This window comes from Peromyscus maniculatus, chromosome 11 (assembly GCF_049852395.1).
Source record: "Peromyscus maniculatus bairdii isolate BWxNUB_F1_BW_parent chromosome 11, HU_Pman_BW_mat_3.1, whole genome shotgun sequence".
NCBI classification, from domain to species: Eukaryota; Metazoa; Chordata; class Mammalia; order Rodentia; family Cricetidae; genus Peromyscus; species Peromyscus maniculatus.
Window position 1 is genome coordinate 46,723,060 of NC_134862.1, and position 26,444 is coordinate 46,749,503.

A 26,444-nucleotide genomic window follows, 5' to 3' on the forward strand; every position below is an offset into this window, starting at 1 on the left:
CACGAACAGGAATGGATCCCCGAGTAGATGATATTACGGAGCAGGACCGAAACACAAACTGTCAAAAGGAAGGTGAAGCAGCAGAGAGTAGAAATCCCCTGCCTCAAACCCAGGTGTGTGTGCGTGTGCATGTGTGTGCGTGTGTGTGTGTGTGTGTGTGTGTGTGTGTGTGTGTGTGTGTGCCCTGCAAAGCCTCTGTGGTTTCTGTGGAGTGGCAAGGAAGGAGAAGCTCTGTGTTGCTTTCTAAGCCACAGTCCTGCAGTGACTCATGAAGTCTCTGGGAGTCCTGGAGAAATGTGCCCACTCTCGCCGGTGAGCAGGTCAAACCTCTGCTGTGCTGCCGGGACTTCCAAGCTCTGTATTATCTTGCATAATAACCACTTGTGTTGAAATATTTACAGCCTCCCAAATGCCCAGGACAGTGCCTTGAACATTACGGCTCCGTGAGAAATGATTATTCGTAGATGACTTAATTCAGGTGGACCCTCAAGACTGGGGATGCTCAGAGTAGAAAGGTGCCACACAGCGAACCATCAAGGTAAGAATTGATGTGAAGGGCTCTGCTCAGGCCCTGGCACATTCGGTCAAATGTTTGTTGAATTGAAACAATAAATGAGAATTTATTTAATTATTGTTTTTGAAAGTTTAAAAATTACATTTATTTACATGTGTGTGCTTGCAAGCACACATGTGTGTACGTGGTGTGGAGGTTAGAGGGTGGCTTTCCTTCCACCACATGGGTCCTGGGGCTCCAACTCAGTTCATAAGGCTTGACCGCAAGCGTCTTTTCCCACTGAGCCATAGTGTCTGCTCTGGATTTTTTGTTTGTTTGTTTTTAAGAGAGAGCATGATGTGTAACTGAGGATATACACTGAATTCTTTGTTTGTTTGTTTTAGTTTTTCAAGGCAGCGTCCCTCTGTAATCCTGGCCGTCCTGGAACTCAATCTGCAGACCAGCCTGGCCTGGAACTCACAGAGATCCTCCTGCCTCTGCCTCCTGAGTGCTGGGATTAAAGACGTGCGCCACCACCGCCTGGCCACCTCGAGTTCTTGTCCTCCTGTGTCTACCTCCCGAGTGATGAGATTATAGGTGTGTCCTGCTGCTTTTATGAGGTGCAGGTGATCAAACCCCCACTGATGTGCATGGTAGGCAAGCACTCCGCCAACTGAGGTACAGACACATCCTCTAAAGACGAATTTAAGTACCCCCCCCCCCCCCATGATTGTTATTGTGGTTTCTCACAAGAACTTTGGTGGCTGGGTTTGTAGCTCAGTGGTAGCATACTTGCTTAGAATGTCTAAGGCTCTGGGTTCCATTCCTGCCATGGAGGGCGGGGCAGCCAACTTACTCTGAGCTGGGCGTAGTGCCCCTGACCTGTAACTGGAGCACTTGCTTGTAATTGAAGTAGGGCAGGATGGCGAGTTCCAGGCTTGCCTGGGTTACATAGTAAGACTCTGTCTTACAATGAATCAAAACAGAAACGAAAAACATAAGACAAACACAAAAAAACAGCAAAACAAAATAAAAAATAATTTTGGAATAAATTTTGGTCGGCTGTGTGTGTGTGTGTGTGTGTGTGTGTGTTGTACAGGGGACTGAGGAATATATTTCTTCCTTCTCTCCTTCCTTATTTCCCCTCTACTTCTCCCTACTTCTGTGTGAGGTACAGTCTTGCTCTGTCACCCAGACTGGTCACGAAATCCTAGCCTCAGATGATCCTCCACCTTAGCTTCTCAGACGGCTGGCATCAGAGGTAGGCGCTCCTCCACCTTACTCTCCAATGGCTGCCATCAGAGGTGGGTGCTCCTCCACCAGCTGTTGGCTTTTGTTTGCAACAGGATTTTGCTGTGTAGCTCAGGAACTCACTAGGTATCCTAGGCTAACCCCCAATTTGTAGCAACCCTCCTGCCTCGGTCTTTTGGATGCAGGGAATTACAGGTGTGAGCCACCAATCCCAGCCAATAAAATGTTTTTTTTTTAATGTCCAGATTGAGTTGTGTTTCATGAAATTCATTGTTCTCTGATGGTTGATATTGAACTAATGACCGAAGATGATTTGATTTGAAATGAAACCTTAAGGTTAAATATTTAGAATCCACAGAGGCCATATTTGGTTCATGAAACAATGAAGAATGAAAATAAACACAGCCAACTTGCGTTTATCATTAAGAATTTTTACAGAAAGAGCCTTGAGAACCTGAAGAGGCTCTTTCAAAGAAACCGTATTTTTCTGTAGAAATGAGGTAATGAGGTTTTTACAGGATCCAGTTGCCCAATCTGCTCCTGTGAAGCCTTCACTGACGGTGTGGGGAGGGTGAGAGGGGGGGGGTTCCTGGAGCCCCATCACCCTCCCTCTCCCCTTCTCGGACTCAGTTCCAGCAGCACACACCTGTCCAGTGACTTTTCAATGCCTTACCCCCACCCCTCATGCTGAGTGGGGAGAGGGTGAATTCAGGGGGTGGATGGGTCTAACTTAGGGCCTTATATATAGACTGGGCAAGGGCTTTGCCTCTGCTGAATCCTGCTCCCTCCCAATTTTTCAAGAATCCCCATGAATACAGCAGGAGATGAACTTTGTAACAACTTGCTGTCATGGTTAATGTGGCCTATATGATTAGTTCCACTGACTACCTCAGTGCTCCCTTAGAGCCTTAGATCTCTGTTAATGTGCTCTCCTCCACCACAGCTGGGTTAAGCCTGATAACGGCAAGCGCTATGCTTACCTTTCTCTGCATCTCTGAGTATATTATCGATGATTACCAGTTACAAGGCCAGGTTGTTCAAGATATTCAGTCTAGTTTGATTCAATAACAATACAAAGCCCAGGGAAATATTAGGCAATCATTTTATGAAGATTAGCCACCAGTTTGTGTGTGTGTGTGTGTGTGTGTGTGTGTGTGTGTGTGTGTGTGAGAGAGAGAGAGAGAGAGAGAGAGAGAGAGAGAGAGAGAGAGAGAGAGAGATTACTTCAATTATTTGTGTGTCAGCTTTTAAATATATAGGGATTTATTTATTTACTATGGTTTTTTTTTTGTTGTTGTTTTTGTAACTCACTCTATAGACCAGGCTGGCCTCGAACTCACAGAGATCCGCCTGGTTCTGCCTCCCAAGTGCTGGGATTAAAGGCGTGCACGACTGACCAGATTTACTTTTGAAAACTTATACTATAGGTTTATATCATAAAGTGAGTGAACAAGAAGGAATAAACTGGGAAAATACATTTGTAACACATAAATAACTCATGACTAGTCCATGTATATAGGTAATATTAACAAATGAATAGCAAAAAGACTCATAATGTACTGGCATATTCCTGCAATCCCAGCTCTTAGGGAGAGGAGACTGGAAGATTCTAAGTTTGAGGCCAGCCTGGGCTAAATAGTGAGATCCTTCCCAAATCAAACAACCAAAACACAACTAAAATCAGAGAGAGAGAGAGACAGAGAGACTAACAGCAACTGTCATAATGTTAGGAAATGCAAATTAAAAATTATAAGAGAACACTCATTACCAACATCAGATTAAAACATTTAAAATAACCTAACATAAAGCCTATAACCTCAAAAAGTATAGTCCATAATTAAAAAAATTGTTTAATTTTTTATTTTTTAATCTATTTATTCTTATTTTGTGTTCCTTGGTGTTTTACCTGCTGTATGTCTGTGTGAGGATGTCAGAAGCCCTAGAACTGGAGTTATAGACAGTTCTGTGTTGCATGAATCCTAATCAGTCTTTTTTTTTCTTTTATATGATTTATTTATCTTTATTGTATGTGCACTGGTGTTTTCCCTGCATGTATGTCTGTGTGAGGGTGTCAGATCTTAGAGTTACAGACAGTTGTGAGCTGCCATGAGGATGTTGGGAATTGAAACCGGGTCCTCTGGAAGAGCAGTCAGTGATCTTAACCTCTGAGCCATCCCTCCAGTGCCCTAATCGGTTTTAATAAAAACCCAGAGCCAGATATCAGGGTGAAAGCTGAAAGATCAGAGGAGCAGAGCAAGCCACAGCCACCACCTCTTACCTCACCCACTCCTCAGCCTGTAAGAGCGTCTGCCAGAGAGGGAGTTCCTGTCTCCTCCTGCCTTATATTCCTTTCTCTGCCCAGCCATATCACTTCCTGTCTCAACCTTCCTAGTGCTGGGATTAAAGGTGTGTGCCACCACTGCCTGGCTGTTCCTCTTTTAGATTGAATTAATCTCGTGTAGCCCAGTGTGGCCTTGAACTCACAGAAATCTAGACAGATCTCTGCCTCTGCCTCGAAAGTGTTAGGATTAAAGGTGTGTGCCTGACCTCCCTGGCTAACTCTGTGGCTGACTCGGTCCTCTGATCTTCAGGCAAGCTTTATTTCTTAGATTACAAATATATCACCACAGTTATGAACTACCATGTGGGTGCTGGGAATAGAACCCAGGTCCTCTGGAAGAACAGTCAGTGTTCTTAACCACCGAACCATCTCTCCAGCCCCTGTCCATAATTATTTCTACTTACCTAATTTTGTTTCATTTATTTATATTTTGTTTGAACATGTTTCATTTCTTTATGTATTTAGTACGTGTGTGCGTGCACATGTGTGTGCCATGGCTGGCACATGCGGAGGTCAGAAGAAAATCTGTTATGTGGTCAGGTCTCTTCTTTAACTCCCTGGTGTCCAGTACCTTTACTCTCTGAGCCATCTTGTGCCCTTCTATTAATTTATTTTTATTTTTACTTTTTTATGTTTTGAGACAGGGTCTCACTCTGTAGCCTTGATGGGTGGGAACCTTGCAATGCACACAAAGCTTGCTTTGAGCTCACAGCTATCCTGCCTCCTACCTGCTACCAGGCACAGAGTGGGATAGCAAAGCAGAGAAGCTGCAGAGGTAGGAATTTGCAGGCAGACTGGTTCTAGCATCTGAGCCCCCCGACTTCTGGCCTGTCTGCCCGTATGATGCGGTAGAACTTGCTGTGGAATGCCATTTACAACAGTGTAGAATGCTATCTCGACTTTCCTGTTTCCATTTGTGGCATGAGGCCAGTGATGGGAGAGGAGCCTGTCTAGGTGGGAACTCCACTCTGAAGGGAACGGTGTTGGCTGGCCGAGAGGCAGGGCAGAAGATGAGGCCACCTGGCAGACTGTGCAGGCAAGTGGGACATCGTTCGAAGTTAAATGCACGTCTTCTTATCTGGAGCAGATTGCTCATCACGTGAGTCCACGTGCATCTGTCTTGCTGGGAAGTCAGAGGAGCTCTTTGCGCTGCTGTTTGGAGCATCCTCCAAAGAAGAAAGGCTCCTCTGAGATGCTGCCAACAAGCAGTTGCTCATCAGTTGCTTGAACTGGCAATGTGGCTCACACCAGCTCCATCCTTCCCTCTTGGAACCAGGGCAGCGTGGAAAGAACCCACGAAGCCCGTGTTTCGTCCACACTGTGACGACGATCCCGGGCTATCGCGTGGCAGGACTGTATTTTGAGCAGTGTTGGCGATTTGTGTTTTGAGAGTACAAAGCAAGCAATAAATCTGTCACCCTGAAAAATCAGGTTGTGACCTAAAGAAGGAGCAAATTGTGACTTTGGGTAAAAAAGAGTGACCTACCAGGGAGGGTAATTTATCACGATAACAAAAAATGCCGACGCTCTCCCGGCTGCCACGGGAGAATGGCTACAGTAAGCTCATTCAGGAGATGCAAGTGTCCGAATATTTCTAACTGATCAATATTGCCAGGGCTCAAAAGCAGCCCAAACCCTGTCATTGCTCAGAGTAAGTACATTGCTCACCTGGTTTTTAAAAGGGGAAAAACTGAGCCCTTTAATTATCCTCTTTAAAAAAAAAAAATGTCACCACTCAACCGCAGCATTCTCTATAGGATGAAAATAAATAGCTCAGGGGCATTTAAGTGCAATTAACAATTTGGGGTGCTTGTGTGTTGGGGGAACAAAGAGCTTATGCTTCCTGCTGGCATTAACATACTTCCCCATTTTTACATCAGAACCGCTGGATGGGGAACTGAAGCGTGTGGCTTTATCTAGGGGATCATTGGTGAAATGCTGAGAGGTGAGCCGGGTTCCGACTTCCACTACTCTTGGATTCTTTCCATTTGCCCCGCAGATTCACCCTTCATCCTGCTACTCATCCACCCCACTCCAGGGCCCAGGATGTTGTTTCCAGGCACTCTCTGCCACCTGGTTCATGGCTGGGTTTGGTCAGGGGGCGGCACCTGCTGGAGAATGGAGGAAAGAGAGAGTTGATCCCCACGTTGGGTGGCCTCGGGCTGGCTGGCCTGACCTCCCAAAGTTGTAGCTCAGGTTGGCTGATCTTTTTTCCACAGCACTTGGTGTCTCTACATTGCACTGCTCCGTCCTTTTCCTTGACCCAGAGGACAAACACGCCCGTCTTCTTGATGCTCTGTCAGGTACTGTACTGGTGAGCACTTTCCTTTTCGGTCCTTATCCGGCAGGAAATTTGAGTAGACCTCGATGTGACCAGGACATTCAGGAAATCTGGGTAACTAAGGCTCTTTGATGGACTTCCATCTCCCGAAATGGTCCTGACAATCGTCACTAGATAAAGAAATGTGGAGTTTGTGAGTTCCTCTGTATTGGGAATGCCTTGGTCCATCCGGGCTGTGGGTGTTATGGGACAGTGATTCTGTCTTTGGATTTTGCTGACCGGCTCTGAGAGGATGAACGCCGCTTTATGTCATCCTGGCGTCCCAGTAAAGTTGAAGGCTAGAGAAAGCGCCCATTATCTCTCTCCATCACCACAGCCGTATGGCCAGTGCTTACCCTCACTCCACCAGCCTGCAGATTTAGTTGTCCACTCAACACACTTGGCAAGCTCACCCCATTTCTCAGAAGAGGTTTAATAGCCACAAGCTGCGTACCTTACTTTTACCATCTCTCTCTACCGCATGCTCACTGGCGCGTGGTGAGATGAGACTGGATACTCTCTACCTGTTAGAAATGTAAGCGTGCCCTAATGCACCACAACTTTAATAATTCTACTCATTTTAATTTAAAAAAATTCCACATATTTGGTTTGTGTGTGTGTGTGTGTGTGTGTGTGTGTGTGTGTGTTTGTGTGTGTGTGCAGGTCAGAGGACAACTTGCAGGAATCCATTGTTCTGGGGCTGGAACTCAGGGCATCAGTCTAATCAGAGAGTGACTTTATCTGAGGAACCATCTGCCACCCCCCACCCCACTCCCATGCCCCAGGCCCCACCCCCATGGGAGTACCCCTCCCTGCCTGGCTCCTTTTATCTTACAGTGGGCTAGTCCAGGCTGCAGCTACTGTGGTTCGCAGAGAACAAGAGAAGGAACACTCAGGCAAGCACTTTGTAATGAGCTTCTCTAACATCTCACAGACAAAAATGTTTACAGAAACCGGGTGAGAGGAGCCAGGAACACCCCTACGCCTCATGGAGCTCTTTCACATTGAAAAAGGGTGGATGTGAGGAGGAATCTAGAATCGGAACTGTTGTGCGACAGACGCACTCCATGTTGGCTCTCATTAATCTCCCTGCTAATGGAAGGAGCTGTCACCACCCATATTTCACAGGTAGGGAAATGAAGGTTCAGGAGATTAAACAACCTTTTATCAGCCAGCAAGTAAGTTAGAGATTGCACCTCAAACTCCAAGTTCCACTTCAGGGTTCACATGTTCTCGGTAGCTGCTTCCTCTGATGATGCTGCGGATCCACCAAGCGGCCTGGAAAACTGCAACGTGAGATGTGACCCAGCGATTTATTTATTGCACACAAGTCACAGTCAACCACAACAGAGAGCAGTGCGGGTCCAGGTAAAGTGGGTCCTTCAGAGGTGGGCTTGGTGGTCCAGTGATGGTGGGTGGACTTGGTGGTCCAGTGATGATGGGTGTGGGCTTGGCAATCCAGGGATGATGGGTGGGCTTGGTGATCCAGTGATGATGGGTGGGCTTGGTGATCCAGTGATGATGGGTGGGCTTGGTAATCCAGTGATGATGAATGGGCTTGGTGGTCCAGGGATGATGGGTGGGCTTGGTGATCCAGGGATGATGAGACTTTCAACTCCATCAGAAGTCAGATTCTCGTCAGCAGCATCCTGTTCCTGAGCCCCTGACTGTGTCTGCTTAGTTCTGCTCTTTGGTCTCCTTGTCACAACCAGCTGACTTGCGTTTCACCTGTCTGTCTCCTTTCGATTTTCAGGCTGCAGTTACTTCTTCCTGTCCCAGCCCAGAGCTTTCTAAGATGTTGTCTAGGCTGAGAAATGACCAAATGATTTTGAAGTCCCTTAAATATCCGTGTTTCTGTACGTGAAGTTCAGTTTTTGATCTGTGGCGACTCTTCTGTCCCCTTCTCTCTCATGTCTTCTGTGGCTTAGATCCGATGACATAATGTAATGTACGTGACTGAGAAGAAGTTAATCATGAGCGAACTGTAGCTGACATTTATTGTGGAGGCACTAACTTTTATAGCTCTATTGTGTTTTAATCCTCTCAATTTTCTGGCAATTTAGAAGAACAACTATTTATAAGGGGATTAGCTATGTCTTCAGGCTGCCAATGTTTCCTGGAGCGATACTGTGATAGGGTCAGGGGCTGTCTTATTTCCCTTCATTCTCTGACAAACTGCCCAATCGGTAAATTTTCTCCGAGGGACAATCAGTTAGAAAGTGAAACATTTTGATTAAAGTCCAAGTGGTGGTTGCTAGAAACTCTGGAAGCAAGCAGTAGTAATGGAATTACTTGAAGCTATATTTACTTATTTTTTAAAATTTATTTATTTTTGAGACAGTCTCATCTTGTAACTCTTCCCTGACTTCAGCTTCCCAAGGGCTGTGATTCTAGACCTGCAACACTGTGCCTGGTTTGTGGATTCGAAACAGCTGAACCTTGCTGCTTGTGAAAACGTAGGCGCACAGTACGTTAGGTCTCTTAACCCTTTAGCAGGGCCCATTAGCGTAAACCACAACTTGCAACCCCCATGGAATGGTTGGAGGTAGGAAGAGCCGTGTGTGTGTGTGTGTGTGTGTGTGTGTGTGTGTGTGTGTGTATCTGTCTGGAGGCCTGGCCTTAGAAAAGGATTTCAAACCGGGCAGTGGTGACGCATGTCTTTAATCCCAGTACTGGGGAGGCAGAGGCAGGTGGATCTCTGTGACTTCGATGCCAGCCTGGTCTACAGAGTGAGTTCCAGGACAGTCAAGGCTACACAGAGAAACCTAGTCTCAAAAAACATGAAAGAAAGAAAGGAAGGAAGGAAGGAAGGAAGAGAAAGAAAAGGATTTCAAGGTAATTAACAGCAGCTGGTGAAACTTGATCATAGTAATTTCACAAGAATTGTCAAGTCATTAAGGAGACCTTTATTTGTTTGACACAGTCTTGAACTTGGAGTCCTTTTGCCCTTGTCTCCCAAGGGCTGAGACTGCAGGCATTTGCCACCACGCACAAACCCAGGCCATATAAAAATGGATGGTTGTAATGAACCTAGCCGAAAAAATAGATTCTCATAGACAGAAAATGGGCTTGACTGCTCTTGGGAACCTTTTCCTCCAGCTGAGTCGCTCGTCCAGCCTTGATGTGAGCGTCTGTGCCTGGTCTTATTGTAACTGCTCTATAACGTCCCCCAAAAGACAAGACTCAAAATCAAAATGGAGCCAATCCTGCTCACGCTCCCTTTTATCATGCAATATGGTTAATCTGACTTTCTGAGAAATCAGGGTTCGAGAGAACAGCCAAGTTTTTTAGGCAGACCAACATCACTGGCAAGATAATAAAGACCCCCCCATCCTTACACAAACTAGCCTGAGAAGTCCCAATATTAACTAATCCCTTATATGTTCTTCCATGTCCTAGGTCCTGCCTTACAAAGTCACTTTGAACCCATCCACTCAAGCCCACTTTTTTCTTTTCTTTTTATTTATTCTTCTTTCATACAATACATCCCGACTGCAGTTTCCCCTCCCTTCTTTCCTCCCACCCTCCCTTCTTTCCTCCCACTCTCCCTACACCTCCCCTCTCCCCGAGATCCACTGAGCCTCCATTTCCCATCAGAAAAGAGCAGGCCTCCCCAGGGATATCAACCAAATATGGCATAACAAGTTACAATAAGACCAGGCACAGACCCTCACATCAAGGCTGGACGAGGCAACCCAGCTGGAGGAAAAGGTTTCCAAGAGCAATCAAACCCATTTTCTGTCTATGAGAAACAGTTTCTTCTGCTAGGTTCTGTGGTGGTATTGTGTTCCCCAAAATATTGTGTACTCTAATAAACTTATCTGGGGTCAGAGAACAGACAGCCACTAGATACAAAGGCTAGAAAATGGTGGCACTCACACCTTTAATCCTAGCATTCCAGAGGTAGAAATCCCTCTGGATCTCTGTGAGTTCAAGGCCACATTGGAAAAAGCCAAGCATGGTGACACACTCCTTTAATCCTAGAAAGCCAGCCTTTAATCCCAGGGAGTGGTGGTAGAAAGCAGAAAGATATATAAGGCGTGAGGACCAGAAACTAGAAGCGTTTGGCTGGTTCAGCATGTGGCTGGTTAAGCATGTGGCTGGTTAAGCTTCAGGCTTTCGAGCAGCAGTTCAGCTGAGACCCATTCCGGATGAGGACTCAGAGGCCTCCAGTCTGAGGAGACAAGACCAGCTGAGGATCCGGCGAGGTGAGATAGCTGTGGCTTGTTCTGTCTCTCTGATCTACCAGCATGGACCCCAATAACTCGCCTCGGGTTTGATTTTATTAATAAGAACTTTTAAGATTCATGCAACAAGGTTCATTATAACCATCCATTTCCTATAGTGAAAACCAAAGCTAACTAAGATCTAAATTGTCGGGGCTGGAGAGATGGCTCAGAGGTTGAGAGCACTGGCTGCTCTCCCAGAGGACCCGGGTTCAGTTCCCAGCACCCACATAGTTGTTCATAACCATCTGTAACTAGAGTCCCAGGGGACCTGATGCCCTCTTCTGGCCTTTGTGGGTGCCAGGCGTGCATATGTGTGTAGACATTCGTGCATGTATCATCTGACAGACTGAGGTTCTCCTTGCTCAGCATGGAGTTTGCCATGTTGCTTTGCTGTGTTGCCGGCCTGAGGAGGGTGTGGTTCAAGCTGCAAAGATCCCAAGGGACATCCTGCGAACAGTAGGAAGGATTTTCTGCAGCAATACTTGGGCTCTTAATGATGTCCACCAAGGCTGTACTGGATGATAATATAAAATAATATATAAAATATACAAGTATACTAATATAATATAATATAATATATATAATATATATAATATATATAATATAATATATAATATATAATATATATAGTATAGTATAATATAGTATATAATATAATATAATATAATATAATATAATATAATATAATATAATATAATATAATATAATATACTAAGCATCTAGAGACAGGAGCTTGTCATAAGTTCTCTACTATGATGGTTTGAATGTGAGTGGCTTCAGTAGTCTCATCTATTTGAATACTTGGCCCCCAACTGGTGTAACTGTCTGGGAAGGATTAGGAAGTATGGCCTTGTTGGAGAAATGTACCACTGAGGTTTTAAAGGACCCAGGCCTTTCTTAGTGTTCTCTTTTTGCTTCCTGTTTTGTGGATCAGGATGTAAGCTCTCAGCTTCTACTCCAGAGTCATGCTTGCCTGGCTGCTGCTGTGCCCCCCCACCATGGTCTTGGACCCTGACCCTCTGGAACTGTGAGCCCCAAATAAAACATTTTCTTTAATAAGTTGCCTTGGTCGTAGTCTTTCGTCACAGCAATGAAAAAGTAACTAAGACACCTACCTCCAGCGATAGTTTAAGGGTAGCTCTATGGGACAGGGACTGTATACGTTGTGTCTGTCCACAGTAGAACATTTTTTTTGGAGTTATTTTATGTTGTGTGTATGGGGGTTTTGCCTGCATGTACTGTGTGCATGCCTGCTGTCTACAGATGTGGGCTGCCATGCAGTTACTGGGGACTGAATGCAGGTCCTCTGCAAGAGCAATAATTGCTCTTAACTGCTGAGCCAGCTCTCCAGCCCCACAGTAGGAATTTATGCATGATCTATGGTTACTGTAACAGAGGGTAAACAGAATGGTGGTTCCTAAGCCTAACTGATCCTCATAAGGTCTTGAGTATTTTGAAATTTGAATTTCCAGGTTCCAGCACTGGGGGTTTTTAGTTCTACCTGCGTTTACCCCATCCCCTAAAAGTTTTCCACCTGCATCTGACAGCAAGATGGGTTTAAAACTACTACATTTCTAAATTCCCTTTCAGTGGTAAATCTTATCCTGAATTTGGAGTTCTTCCCCCCACCCCCCCCACAGGGTTTCTCTGTGTAGCCCAGGCTGTCCTGGAACTTGCTCTGTAGACCAGGCTGGCCTCGAACTCAGAGGTCCTCCTTTCTCTGCCTCCCAGTTGCTGGGATTAAAGGCGTGCGCCGCCGCCGCCGCCGCCGCCGCCGCCGCCGCCGCCGCCGCCGCCGCCGCCGCCGCCGCCGCCGCCGCCGCCGCCGCCGCCCACCACCACTATATACATGCAGCGCTGTTCTGATTTGTGGTCCAAAGTAGTATTGACTGCCATGCTGCACACCTGTCTTCAGACGCTGTGCTTAGCCTTTTGTTTTCTTCTTTAATGATATATATTATATATTGCAATTAGCTGGAAGCTGATGACTTTTAGACTTTGACAGTACCTTACTGGGCGAATTTTTCTCCTTCTTCTGCTTCTGCTCCTCCTCCTCCCTCTTCTCCTTTTTTTTTTTTTTTTTTTTTCCATTTCATTTTCTCCCCGGAGAGTAAGAGCCCTGTGTTTACCATGGGGTTAAAAAGAAGTCAAGCCTTGTCCGTCATCCCGCTCCATTGGGTGCTGTGTGCCAAGGGAGCTTGCATGTCACAGCCCCCAGCACACCATTTTGCTCTGAGCTGCTTCTGGTTCCCTGGGAATACTGAGGTAAGATGGAGGCAGCAGAAAGCCAATGAGTGAGTGAGGACAAACCGCAAAACTGACCCGGCTTGAGCTTTGCCATCCTCCCCGAAATGAACCTCTTCGATCCCTTATTCCCATTAGTGGGATTGTTTTCAAACATATTTCCAAGGAGATGAATTTGACTCTTCATTTCTCCGGGCTCCTTTGGCCCTCTATTACTTTAACTGCAGACTTACATTTGCTGAAGCATGTCTGCAGTGAAGCCGGGCAGAGCACATTAACAGACCCGGCACAGCACGGCTAAGTGATCCGGGAAAAGTACCCTTGTTGTGCAGTGCGCGCATCCCCGGGACCATTTCAGTTACTGCTGTAATTAGTTCTGATTCAAGTATTTCGCCGGGAATGAGCTTTCTAGAAAGAAAGTGGTCTGACGGAGCTTGGCAGTGGGGCTGGAGGATTCAGATGGCAGACAGAGCCTGAAGGAGAGACAAGAGCGGCTTCCTCCTATATGCCTCAATTTGTAGCATTTCTGATGTTTATATGGACATTAAACTTGGTCAAGCTGAGTGCCATTTGCTCTAAGAGATGATAATGTACACTCATCCCTGTGCTTTCTAAAAAAAAAAAAGACTAAGACTGGAGGTGGCATTGGCGTGGGGCTGTGTGGAGTGATGTCCACATTACTGAGTGCCTGTTATGTGAGCTTGCGGACAGGGAAGGAATAAACGCACTTTGCCTGATAGTTCTAGGTGAAATGATGTTGACCCTCGATGGAAGATGCATGATCGTAGATGTTAGTTCTAGAAGATGCACAAGAGATCATATTTTCTTAAGTTGCAAAAATAACAGTTTTTGTCAGTGAGTCAGCAGAATTATTTACTATGGGGCCAGGGCCTTTGCAAGGCTTTAAGAGTGTTGTATAGGCTACTGTTCACATTCGATGATGAAATACCCAACAAGACAACTTAAAAGAAGGAAGGATTGATTTTGGTTCCTGGGAAGGGCTCAGTCTATCAGGGTAGGCGAAGTATGGCAGCATAGAGCAGATCAACTTAGGCCTGGGTGCAGAGGAAGTGGAAATCTTGTCCTGTATGGGCTCCCTCCCTTCTGCTCCTAAATTCCATCTGGGCTCCCAGTCTGTGGGGTGGTCTTCACCCCTTTTAGTCAGTCCTCTCTGGAAATCCATCACAGATACTGGAGGTATGCCCCCTCTTTCTTTCCTTCCTTCCTTCCTTCCTTCCTTCCTTCCTTCCTTCCTTCCTTCCTTCCTTCCTTCCTTCCTTCCTTCCTTCCTCCCTCCCTCCCTCCCTCCCTCCCTCCCTCCCTCCCTTCTTCCTTCCTTCCTTCCTTCCTTCCTTCCTTCCTTCCTTCCTTCCTTCCTTCCTTCCTTCCTTTCTTTCTTTCTTTCTTCTTTCATATCTTCTTCTCAGGGAATCCAACATTCCCCTCCACTCCTGCGTTCATACTGTTTTTTAGGATTGTGGTTACCCCCGTCCCCGAACCCTCTCTTATTCCTCTCACACCCATGTCAAGCCCCTACTACTCCCTTTCCCACATTCATGTCCTTCTGTTTTGTTTTATCACCCGCCTGTGGGACCATAGGTTTGGAACTGCCATTGGACCTCAGTCCCTCAAGGGGATACAATGGAAAATAACGACTCCCTTTCCCCAGAATCCATAGGTAGCCAATTATTGGGTAGGAGGTGAGGTAGGACCCCACGGAGTCCTCCCCAGTCCATGGTTGACTGCTGACAGACCCAGGGTAGGCTCAGTGCAGGCAGCTGTAGCTTCTGTGAGGTCATGACGATTAGGGCTGTGTGATGTCTAGGAGAACCTTGTGCCACCCTCTCCTACTGTCCAGCTCTTAGATACTTTCTGTCCTTTTTTCCACGATGTTTCTCAAGCCTTAGAGGGCTAGGGTAAATGTCTTCTTTAGGGCTCAGCACTCATTTTTGTTTATACCAACATGGGATTTTTTTATTTTTATTTTTTCCCCCGGACAGGGTCTCTATGGTGATATTTTATTTGTACTGAAATGCGATTTTAATTTTATGTTAATAAATAAAGTTGCCCTGGGGTCAGAGCTATTAGAGCCATAGTAAGAGCGTGGTGGTTAGAAGAGCTAGGTAGATTTCTGTGTGTTCAGGGATACAGCCAGTATTGGAGACATACGCCTTTAAGACCTGGAGGGCGGTACTTACAGGCAGTGATGAGGCAGTCATGTGGTTGGGTTTACAACCAATGAGAAGGCAGAACAGAAAGATTATTTAAACAGAGACACAGGAAGTAGCTCCCTCTCTCGGGGAAGCTAGGAGCACTGCAGGAGGTAAGATTTTATCTCTGAGCTCTGACCTCTCGGCTTTCTCTTTTACATTGGCTCTGTGTTTCTTATTTTAAAAAGACGATTGGTTACATCTACAGGTCTCTCAGTGTTTTAAATAAAACTTTGTATCAATATGGGTTTGGGGTTCAAAATTTATTATTATTATTGTTGCAGTGGAGATCAAACCCAGGACCTCATGCATGTTAGGTAATTATATACCTTTGAGCCGTATCTCCAGCTTCTAAAAAAATCTGTTTTTGTTGTTGTTTATTGTTTCCACTCCCCTTTTTTAAGACTTATTTTTATTTATGTATGTGTGTTGTCTTGGTTAGGGGTTCTATTGCTTCGATGAAACACCATGACCCAAGCAAGCTGGGGAGGAAAGGTTTATTCAGATTACACTTCCACGTCATAGTTCATCATCAAAGGAAGTCAGGAACTCAAGCAGGGTAGGAACCTGGAGGCAGGAGCTGATGCAGAGGCCATACAGAGGTGCTGCTTACTGGTTTGCTCCTCACTGATTGCTCATCTTGCTTTCTTGTAGAACCCAGGACCACCAGCCCAAGGATGGTGCCACCCACAATGGGCTGTTCCCTATCACATCAATAACTAATTAAGAAAATGCCCTACAGCCAGATAATTTTTTTTTCTTTCTTTTGAGACAGGGTGTAGATGTAACCAATCGTCTTATTAAAATAAGAAACACAGAGCCAATGTAAAAGAGAAAGCCGAGAGGTCAGAGCTCAGAGATAAAATCTTACCTCCTGCAGTGCTCCTAGCTTCCCCGAGAGAGAGAGCTACTTCCTGTTTGTCTGTGTTTAAATAGTCTTTCTGTTCTGCCTTCTCATTGGTTGTAAACCCAACCACATGACTGCCTCATCACTGCCTGTAAGTACCGCCCTCCAGGTCTTAAAGGCGTATGTCTCCAATACTGGCTGTATCCCTGAACACACAGAAATCTACCTAGCTCTTCTAACCACCACGCTCTTGCTATGGCTCTAATAGCTCTGACCCCAGGGCAACTTTATTTATTAACATAAAATTAAAATAACATTTCAGTACAAATAAAATATCACCATAACAGGGTTTCTCTGTGTAGCCCTGCCTGTTCTAGAACTCATTCTGTAGACCAGGCTGGCCTCAAACTCGGAGATCTGCCTGCCACTGCCTCCCGAGTGCTGGGACTATAGGTGAGCACCACCGCATCCGGCTATGGCCTGATCTTATGGAGACATTTTCTCAATTGAGGCTCCCTGCTTGCTGATGACTCTAGCCTGTGTCAAGTTGACATAAAACTAGCCAGTACAGTGTGTATGTCTGGATATGTGGGCATATGTTCCTGGCGCCCACGGAGGCTGGAAGAGGGCACTGGATCCCCTGGAGCTGGAGTTAGAGGCAGTTGTGAACTGCCCAATACGATGTTGGGAAGCAAACTTAAAACCTCTGAAAGAGAGCAGTGAATGCTCTTAACTGATGAGCCATCTCTTCAGATCCCTGGTTTGCTCTTTTGAGATGGAGTCTTGCTGTATAGCCAGGCTGGCCTTGAACCTATGGCAATCCCCCTGCCTCAGCTTCCTGAGTACTAAGTTTATAGGTATGAATTCCTGGCTTTCTCAGTTTTATTTATTTACTTATTTTTAGACTAATAGATTATATATCACTGTATACCCCTGACTAGCTGGAACTCACTATGTAGACTAGGTTGGCCCTGAATTCACAAGACTTTGTACCTCTGCTTCCTAAGTGCTGGCATTAAAAACGTGTGCCAGTAAGTCCAACCCTTAAAATCTTTTTTTTTTTTTTTTTAATTTTTCGAGACAGGGTTTCTCTGTGTAGCTCTGGCTGTCATAAAACTCACTTTGTAGATCAGGCTGGCCTTGAACTCAGAGATCTGCCTGTCTCTGCCTCCCAAGTGCTAGGACTGATTGATGGTGTGCACCACCATGCCTGGCCCCTTACAATCTTTTTTTTTTTGTTTGTTTGTTTTTTGTTTTTTCGAGACAGGGTTTCTCTGTGTAGCTTTGCGCCTTTCCTGGATGGAACTCACTTGGTAGCCCAGGCTGGCCTCGAACTCACAGAGATTCGCCTGGCTCTGCCTTCCGAGTGCTGGGATTAAAGGCGTGTGCCGCCGCCGCCGCTGCTGCCGCCGCCGCCGCCAACCCCTGCATTGTTTTTTTTAAGTATTGTCCTATCCACACCTTTTTCTTCTCCATGGCTGATCTGTCCTTTAAACTGACCACCAAATTTTTTATTCCACTGACTATATTTTTCTTTCCTGAAAATGACTTTCTTTTAATCTATCTGTTTTTTTCTCAGAATTTCTCTTTAAATGCATTTACTTACTTACTTCTTTGATTAACTTCATGTGTATGTGAGTGTACCTGAGTAAGTGTATATGCCCAATATGTGGGAAAGGCTCTGGGTTCAATGCCCAGCAACACACACACACACACACACACACACACACACACACACACACACACACACACACACCTTAGAAACAGGAAAACGGACATTCGAATAAGGTGTCATTAATTCCTACAAGTTTGGCAGAAACACTTTTACACATTAACTCAGGGATCCGAGAGCTTTCCAATTCCTTGAATACCTGCTCTTAGAATGTCATCCAGACTTCCAGGGGCCCAGGAGGACTGGTTTGTGAGGTCACAACTCTCCACAGCAGCACTGGGAATGCAGCTGACGTCCATCCTCTTTTTCTCCCAGGTACAGTGGGTTTTCCAGAGATTTCAGTGTGGAATGTGACTCAAGGCTGTGATGGTCAATGCGTTGCATTCTGGAGATTTTTATTTGTAAATATTTCTGTTTATTATCGAGTGCGTGTTCTTTGCTGTCCCGAGGTAATTTTGGTGTTGTTGGCTTGTTTACAGTGCTGGGCATACCACCTAGGGCCTTGAAGATGAGGGGTGTGCTCCACCACTGACCTGCACCCCCAGCCTCGGCCTTAGTGATGTTTTTTCCCCCCCGAGACAGGTTTTCTCTGTGTAGTCCTGGCTGTCCTGGAACTCAGTCTGTAGACCAGGCTAGCCTCGGACTCACAGAGATCCACTCACCTTTGCCTCCCAAGTGCTGGAATTAAAGGTGTATGCAACCACTGCCTGGTGGTCCTTAGTGTTTTTAAAAAGTATAAAACTGTCAAAAATACACACTGGTGAAAGACATCCCCTTCAATGGTGCACAAACGGTGGTGGAAAACCTACATGTATTTGCTTAGAGGAGTGAAACTAGAGTCCCTTTCTCACACTCTGTATAAGAATGAACTGAACACGGATCAAAGATCTTGAAATAACACCTAAAACCCTGAAACAGAAGACTCTGAAGGCAAAACACTGCAAGCCACAGGCTCGGGGCTGATACGATGGCTCAGTGGGTAGATGTGTTTGTCACTGTGTCTTATGACCTGAGTTCTCCCTCTCTCCCAGGACCCACGTAGTGGAAGAAGAGAGCTAACTCCCACATGCTGTCCCCTGACCTCCGCATGCACGCCATGGCATGTGTGCACACACATTACATTGAAGAAAAGGTATATGTGCCGGGCAGCAGTGGCACATACCTTTAATCCCAGCACTTGGGAGGCAGAGCCAGGCAGATCTCTGTGAGTTCGAGGCCAGCCTGGTCTATAGAGCGAGATCCAGGACAGGCTCCAAAACTACATGGAGAAACCCTGTCTGGAAAAACCCAAATATATATAATATATATGCATAGACCAGGACTTTCTGAAAACACCAATAACCTAGGAAATAGTAGCAAGAATTGGCAAATGATATTGAATAAATTGAAAAGATTCTGCACAGCAAAGGAGACAAAAGAGTGAAGAGATGGCATTCCGATTGGGAAAAAAAAAATCCTTCCCATCTCTACACCTGACAGGAAACTAATATGTGCAATATATAAAGAACTCCAGAACCCAAACCCCAAATACAAAAACAAACACAAACATCTGATCAGCAAATGGGACAATGAATTGAATTAACAGTTCTTGAAAGACACATAAATGGCCAATAAATACACAAAAAAATGTTCAGCATTCTTTGGGGAAATGCAAATAGATGTACAGACAGGTTCCATTCCTTCTAGTCAGATGGAAATCAAGGAAACAACCAAGCTGATGGGGATGGATGGGTGGATGGAGATACTCCCACTTTCTGATGGGAAGGTAAATCAGCACAGCTGCTGTGGAAACCTGTTTGAAGGTTCCTTAAAAAAATCATCATCATGTGAGCTAGCTATACCACCCTTCGGGGGATACTTGAAGGAATCTGAGTCTGCACATCACAGAGAAATTATACATAAATGTGTACTGTGGCACTATTCAAAACAGCTAAGTTAGCCGGGCCGGCAGTGGCGCATGCCTTTAATCCCAGCACTTGGGGGCAGAGCCAGGAGGATCTCTGTGAGTTTGAGGCCAGCCTGGTCTACAGAGTGAGATCCAGGACAGGCACCAAAACTACACAGAGAAACCCTGTCTCAAAAAAAAAAAAAAAAAAACCAAACCAACCAAACAAACAAAAATAGCTAAAATAGCTAAGTTATGGAATCAGCTTATATGTCTATCAGCAGAGGAATGCATAAAGAAAACTTGGAATAGACACACAACAGAGTTTTGGTCTTCCATAAAAAGAGCAAAATTATGTTATTTGCAGGAAAATGGGTAGAAATGAAGATTATCGTCTTAAGAGAAATGGGTTAGACTCAGAAAGACGAATCTCAAATGTTTCCTCTCGTATGCAGAATGCAGATTTGAAAAAAATATGTAATATGATATGAAAATTGAAGGGACACTATTTGGAAAAGGAAGGGACCAGCGGGCATGGGGAGGGGGAACGAGAGAGGGTGATGGGGAGTAGGTGACATACCTGTACAAAAATGTCATAAGGAAACATTGTTCAGCATGCTCATTTAAAAACCAGAGTGTAATGCCGGGAGGTGTTGGCGCACGCCTTTAATCCCAGCACTCGGGAGGCAGAGCCAGGCGGATCTCTATGAGTTCCAGGTCAGCCTGGACTACCAAGTGAGTTCCAGGAAAGGAGCAAAGCTACACAGAGAAACCCTGTCTCGAACCCCCCCCCCCAAAAAAAAACCAAAAACAAAAAAAACCCCAGAGTGTAGCGGGGTGGGGGGGTGGTGGTGGGGGGTGGGTGGGTGGGTGGGGGTGTTGGCGCACACCTTTAATCTCAGCATTCGGGAGGCAGAGAGGCAGGCAATCTCTGAGTTCAAGGTCAGCCTTGTCTGTAGAGCAAGTTCCAGGATGGCCAGGGCTACACAGAGAAACCTTGTCTCCTAAAACAAGCAAGCAAGCAAGCAAACAAACAACACTCCTGCCCAAAACAAAACAAAAAAGCAAAAAACAAAACCAAAAACCTAGAGTGTAAAGCTGTCCTGAGCTCAAGCAGTTTGAAGAGAAACTCTCCTCTGCGCGCGCGCACACACACAGAGGAAGCAGAATGCCCACCGCAGCATCTCTGTGGCTACAAAATACCTGGGATAGCTTAAAAGTCTGTCAGAAAGAGAAATGAAGCAATTGTTTTAGATCTCTCAAGAATAAAGCCGGAAGTGGCTGGAGAGACAGTCCGGTGGTTAAGAGCACTTACTGCTCTCACAGAGAGGACCCAGCTTCAGTTCCCAGCAACCAGGTGGCTCTCAGAATCACCTGTAACTCCATTTCCGGGAAATCTTGTGGCCTCTTCTGGCCTCCATGGACACAAGGCACCCTTGTGGTACACATGTATACATGCACATGTGTACATGCCGGCAAAAGACTCAAACGTAAGGAAAAAATAAATCTTAGAACAATGCTGGAAATTTGACCAAAAAGAATGTTATTGAATGATACATACAACTTATAACATGAAGTTTTTAACCCTGAAAAATCATTGTATGAGTATATAGTTTTATATTACATGTAGCATGCATGAAAATTGCATATGCATTATGAAAATATGCACTAGCATTATGAACACTAGAATCAAGACCATACTTATCCCTGGGAAGAGACTTGAGAATGGGATTTCTGAATTTCACCCAAGGGGATTCTGTGTTTATCATTCATTTTTAAAAAGAGGATCTGACAAAGCATGTGATTCACAATTTGTTCTCATTTTCATTTTGTTTTCATATTTTACTTTGAACATTTTTATGCTCTTAAAATAGCTCATAGCAGAATCAATTTAAGATTCTGAGAAGCTAGTGAAAGAACATAGCCTTGAAGGGTTGGTGGAAGAGTCAAATAAGGATTTTAGAAAGAGAGAGGAAAACAAGGGACAGAAATGGGGACAGAGATCCCAGCCTGAAGCACTGACAGCTGGGACAGCATCCCGAAGGGACCATACTGAGGGCAAGGTGCTCTGAGGTCTGGGCAGGACAGGAAGGGAAGGGCAAAGGGTTACAATGGATAACCAGTGGGACTCCCAGGGAGCATGGGATGATGGAGGATGTATGTGGCTGGGTGCCTTGTTTCAAATCCTGGTTAGTAGGCTGCTAAGTGGTCTGGAAAGAGAAGTTAAGGGCATCTCAGTATAACAGACAGAAGGACCAGAGGACGCTCTAGAGTGGAGGTCATGAAGGAGAGCTCAGAACAGGACCAGGTGAAAGTTGGGGGTGTGTGTGGGGGGGGGTTGAAGATCAGGATTTCAAATGTGAGCAGCTCTCAGTGTCCCAGGCTGTTGGATGTGGCTGAAGAAGCTGTTATGGCAGGAAGGCTCATTCTGGGAGGTTGATGTAGAGACAGCGTAAGGGATGGTGTAAAGTGTGGCTCCGTGGTCGGGTAGCCTGGATTGCCCTGTCATCTGCCAATCTGAGTTTCCAAACGTCCACTTTCTCACCTGTAACTCAGGATTGAAGGTGGCACATGTCTTATGGGCTTGGTGGGAGGAGCAGAGAAGTTCATGGGTAGACGCATCATCATGGTCCTTGGCACACAGAAGGGGTCCAAACTCCAACTAGTATTAACTATTTTAAACTGCTCCCATAGAACTGTGAGAGTTGTCTGTAATGATGTGAGACATAAGAACATGTGAACTAGACGCCAGTATCAACAGGTACTCAGAAGTGATGGAAAAGGAGAGGCTGGCCTTCCAAGGCAGCTTGGATTTTGGAAGGGAGGATGTCATGGATAATTTAGAACATTCATATGAAGTTAGCAACTAGTGGCTAAAAGGACTGACTTGCTCTACCCTCCAGATGTAGAGGAAAGGAGGGCAAGAAGAAGGAGAGGGTGTGCCGGGCGGTGGTGGCGCACGCCTTTAATCCCAGCACTCGGGAGGCAGAGCCAGGCGGATCTCTGTGAGTTCGAGGCCAGCCTGGGCTACCAAGTGAGTCCCAGGAAAGGCGCAAAGCTACACAGAGAAACCCTGTCTCGAAAAATCAAAAAAAAAAAAAAAAAAAAAAAAAAGAAGGAGAGGGTGAGAGAGAGGGGGTGGGGTGGGGAGAGGGTGGAGATAGAGGGTGGGAGGGAGCAGTTGAGTTTGGGTTTTATCTGAGAATACAGGGTTGGAGAAAATGACATTAAGGAACTGCTTTAGTTCTTTTGGGAAAGATGGAGGATGAGAAGCCACTGCTGTGTGTTGTGGTGAATTTGAAGAGTCAGGAAGATAGAACAGACTATCCCAGAAAGAGAAAGTGGCAGAATATCAGAAAGTCAGAGAATGACGGGACGGTTGAAAAGCACAGAGAAACAGGATGATAACCCAGTGCAGGACCCACCTGGGGGCAAGAAGAACCAGATGCTTCGTACAAAAGACTCTGGATTCAGAGGACCAGAAAGAAGCCACTTCAATACTGTGGTTTTTCCCTTCAATTTTTCACTTTACTTTCAGTAGTATATTCTTACATATTCCATCCCCCCTTTATTTTATTTTATTTTTTGTTTTTTCAAGACAGGGTTTCTCCGTGTAGCCTTGGCTGTCCTGGAACTCACTCTGTAAACCAGGCTGGCCTCAAACTCAGAGATCCGCCTGCCTCTGCCTCTTGAGTGCTGGGATTAAAGGTGTGCGCCGCCACTGCCTGGCTCTATTCTCTTTTACTGAAGAGGCCTAACTTGTGAGCCATTAGTGCAGCCATGACAGGCTGCAGACTAACAGTACCCGGACTAGGCCTCAACCCTTACAATAACCAGGAAAAGCCACAAACTGTACCCAGTGGGAGACCAATCAGAACTGAGACAAACAAGTACTAGATGCTCCAGAACATTAAGGATCGCTTACATCACTTGTATGTAAGTTGCCAATTTCCTGGCAGCAACGCCAGCCCCAACCCCTGTTTGACAAGACATCTGTGCCCCACTCCTGCCCAGTCAGGAGTTCAGTCCCATCTAAATCCAGAATTCCCCTCCCCTCCCCCTCTTCACTCCTTAAAAACCTCACCATAACTGAGCTCAGGGCTCTCCCTGTCCCAACCGCTGTGTTGGAATAGACAGAGAACCCAAGCTTGAGCTTGCAATAAAGGCTCTTTGCTTTTGCATATGAACTTAGACTCCTGGTGATACCTGGGGGGCTCATGATGTGAGCATCACATTTACATTTATCTAATGAGCAATCTTTCTTTTCTTAAATCTCTTATTCTTCTCCTCTTCTCCTTTATAACATTCTTCTTTTTAAAAAAAAATATTTAATTTTATGTGTATGTGTGTGTTTCTGAGTGTATGTGTGTACACCTATACCATGTGCCTGCAGAAGCTCATGGAGGTCAGAAGAAGCATTAGATTCCCTGGAACTGAAGTTACAAACAATTTTTAGCTGCTATGTGGGTGCTGGAAATTGAACCTGGGTCCTTCTGGAAGAGTAGTAGTCAGTGCTCTTAACCTCTGAGCCATCTCTTCAGCCCCAAAGACTTATTTATTTATGAACTTTATGTAAATGGGTATTTTGTCTGTATGTACATTTGCACATCAGAAGAGGGCAGCAGATCCCATGGGACTACACTTATAGATAGTTGTGAGAGCCATGATGTGGATGCTGGGACTTGAACTCAGGACTTCTGTAAGAGCAGCTAGTGCTCTTAACCACTGAGCCATCTCTCCAGTCCCCTCCTTTTACTTTCTTTTATTCAACTTTGCCAAATGTATTAGAGTTCTCTCTCTGTGTGTGTCTGTATATGTATGTATGTATGTATGGGAATTTATTGGAATGAATTACAGGTTGCAGTCCCACAATGGCTAGTTGTGAATGGAAAGTCCAAGAATCTAGTAGCTGCTCAGTCCCATGAGATGAGGCTGGGTGTCCCAGTTGATCTTCTGTGTGTGCTGGAATCCTGAAGACGTAGACTCCAATGCCGGTGAAGGAATGGATGTGCTGGCCAGTCAAGGGCAAGCAGCCGAAGAAGAACCAACCCTTTCTCCTTCCATTGTCCTTATACAGGCTTCCAGCAGAAGGCGTGACCCAGATGAAAGGTGTGTCTTCCAGCCTCAAGATCCGGATCACAAGTGGCCCTCCATTTCTGGATTAGAGTTCATTCCAGATACAGTCAAGTTGACAACCAAGAATAGCCATCACACTATTTCTCTTGGTTACCCTCCAGATACCACACCATTTGATCATAAGATATGGAGAAATCAGGCTGTTATGACTGGAGAGCTTCTTCCATGCAGGCTAGCTTCCAAAGCATGGGAAGATGCAGAAGCATTTTTTTCTTCCATTTTCAGATAAGGTCTCACTATATAGTACTGACTGGGCTGGAGCTTACTATGTAGGTTGGTCATGAACTCACAGAGAACTGCTTTCCTCTGCCTTCTAAGAGCTGAAATTAAAGGAATGCCCCATCATATTTCTGTCTTTCTTTTTCTTTTTCTTTCTTTCTTTTTCTTTTTCTCTTTCTTTCTTTCTTTCTTTCTTTCTTTCTTTCTTTCTTTCTTTCTTTCTTTCTTTCTTTCTTTCTTTCTTTCTTTCTTCTTTCTTCTTCCTTCCTTCCTTCCTTCCTTCCTCTCTTTTGCGTGTGTGTAGATTTTTTTATCCAAAGGTTTTGTTTTTGTCTTGTACTCTTCTAAATAGTTCATAATTAAGCCTTTGCAAACACAGCACATGGCATTGACACTATCTTAGTAGTCTACAAGCTGACTTTGAAATTTGTCAATTTTGGGAGCGTGCACAGAAACAGAGGTGGATTTCTATGAGTTTGAAGCCAGCCTGGTATACATAGTGAGTTCCAGGCCAGCCAGGGCAACAGAGTAAGGCCTTGTCTCAAAAACAACAACAAAAACAAACAACAATAAACAACAAAAAAAAAACCAAACTAAAACAAATGAAAACAAAACCTCAAACAAGCAAATGAAAAACGAGTCAACTGGATTAAATCACTTGTCTTCTTTGTGAGTGGAGCTGTACCGTTGTGTTTCTGACTCTCATGAGCTTTGGTAATGGAGTTGAAGTTTTGTTATCGTGGACTTTTGCATTAGCAAATATGATGTAGCGTAAAGTATTTCACTAAAGCACAATACTACATAGTATTAAATGTAATATTTAACACAGCTAATATAGAATCACCCTAGATGCCCATCAAGAGGCGAATGGACAGAGACATTGTGGTACATTTACACAAAGGCGTTTTGTTCCCCTGTAAAGGATGGAATTTTGATGTTTTCAGGAAAATGCATAGAATCGGAGATCATCACATTAAAGACAATAAGCTGGCTTGAGGAAGACAAACCCCGTGTGGGGAGTCTAGACTTACTCTGAGAAAATGAGAATAGAAGGGGCTGTGACAGGGGAGGAAGAGGTCTAAAGTGGGGCTGGAGGAGACACAGAGGGTAACAGGAGAGAAGAAAAACAAATTGTCACCTATTTTGATCTGTGATATAATTTTGGGGACTAACATAGATTCATATATATATATAATGTAGATGACATAATGATAGAACACACACTATTTGTAGGGAGAGAGAAGGCTGGTGAAGGATGAGTGGGAACATATATGAGCTATTTGTGATTTACATACCTGAATATGTCCTAAGGGAACCCATTATTTTGTATACTAAGAATTATTTTTAAGAGAAGCAAGAGAAAAACAACCTCCCCCCCCCATTTGTGTACCACAGAATCTATTGTGAATTCCTTAGAGAAATTCAAGGGTCAGGCTACGGAAATGCTCTGGCTTTCTGCTAATAATATAAAACTCTGCATGTCCACAACTTAATTTTTAAAGAGAAAACTCTTAAAACTTGCGATTGCTAGCTGGGTGGTGGTGCATGATTTTAATCCCAGCACTTGGGAGGCAGATGCAGGCAGATCTCTATGAGT

The 26,444-nt window shown here is 45.0% G+C and overlaps 1 long non-coding RNA gene across 4 annotated transcripts in view; it reads left to right on the forward strand.

The window, feature by feature from the left end:
* The window catches only part of LOC121821143 (uncharacterized), a 66,202-nt gene extending 40,701 nt beyond the window's left edge, over positions 1–25,501 (forward strand). Inside the window, exons 2-7 of one of the 4 annotated variants that reach the window (XR_013043295.1) lie at positions 402–538; positions 898–6,030; positions 6,305–6,388; positions 7,340–7,533; positions 7,626–7,773; positions 24,570–25,501. This is a non-coding gene — a long non-coding RNA (uncharacterized LOC121821143). Of the gene's footprint in view, positions 1–401; positions 539–897; positions 6,031–6,304; positions 6,389–7,339; positions 7,534–7,625; positions 7,774–8,158; positions 10,706–24,569 lie in introns of those variants that run through there. The other 3 variants (XR_013043294.1, XR_013043296.1, XR_006061828.2) reach the window with 3 other exon arrangements.
* The last annotated feature ends 943 nt before the right edge of the window (positions 25,502–26,444 follow it).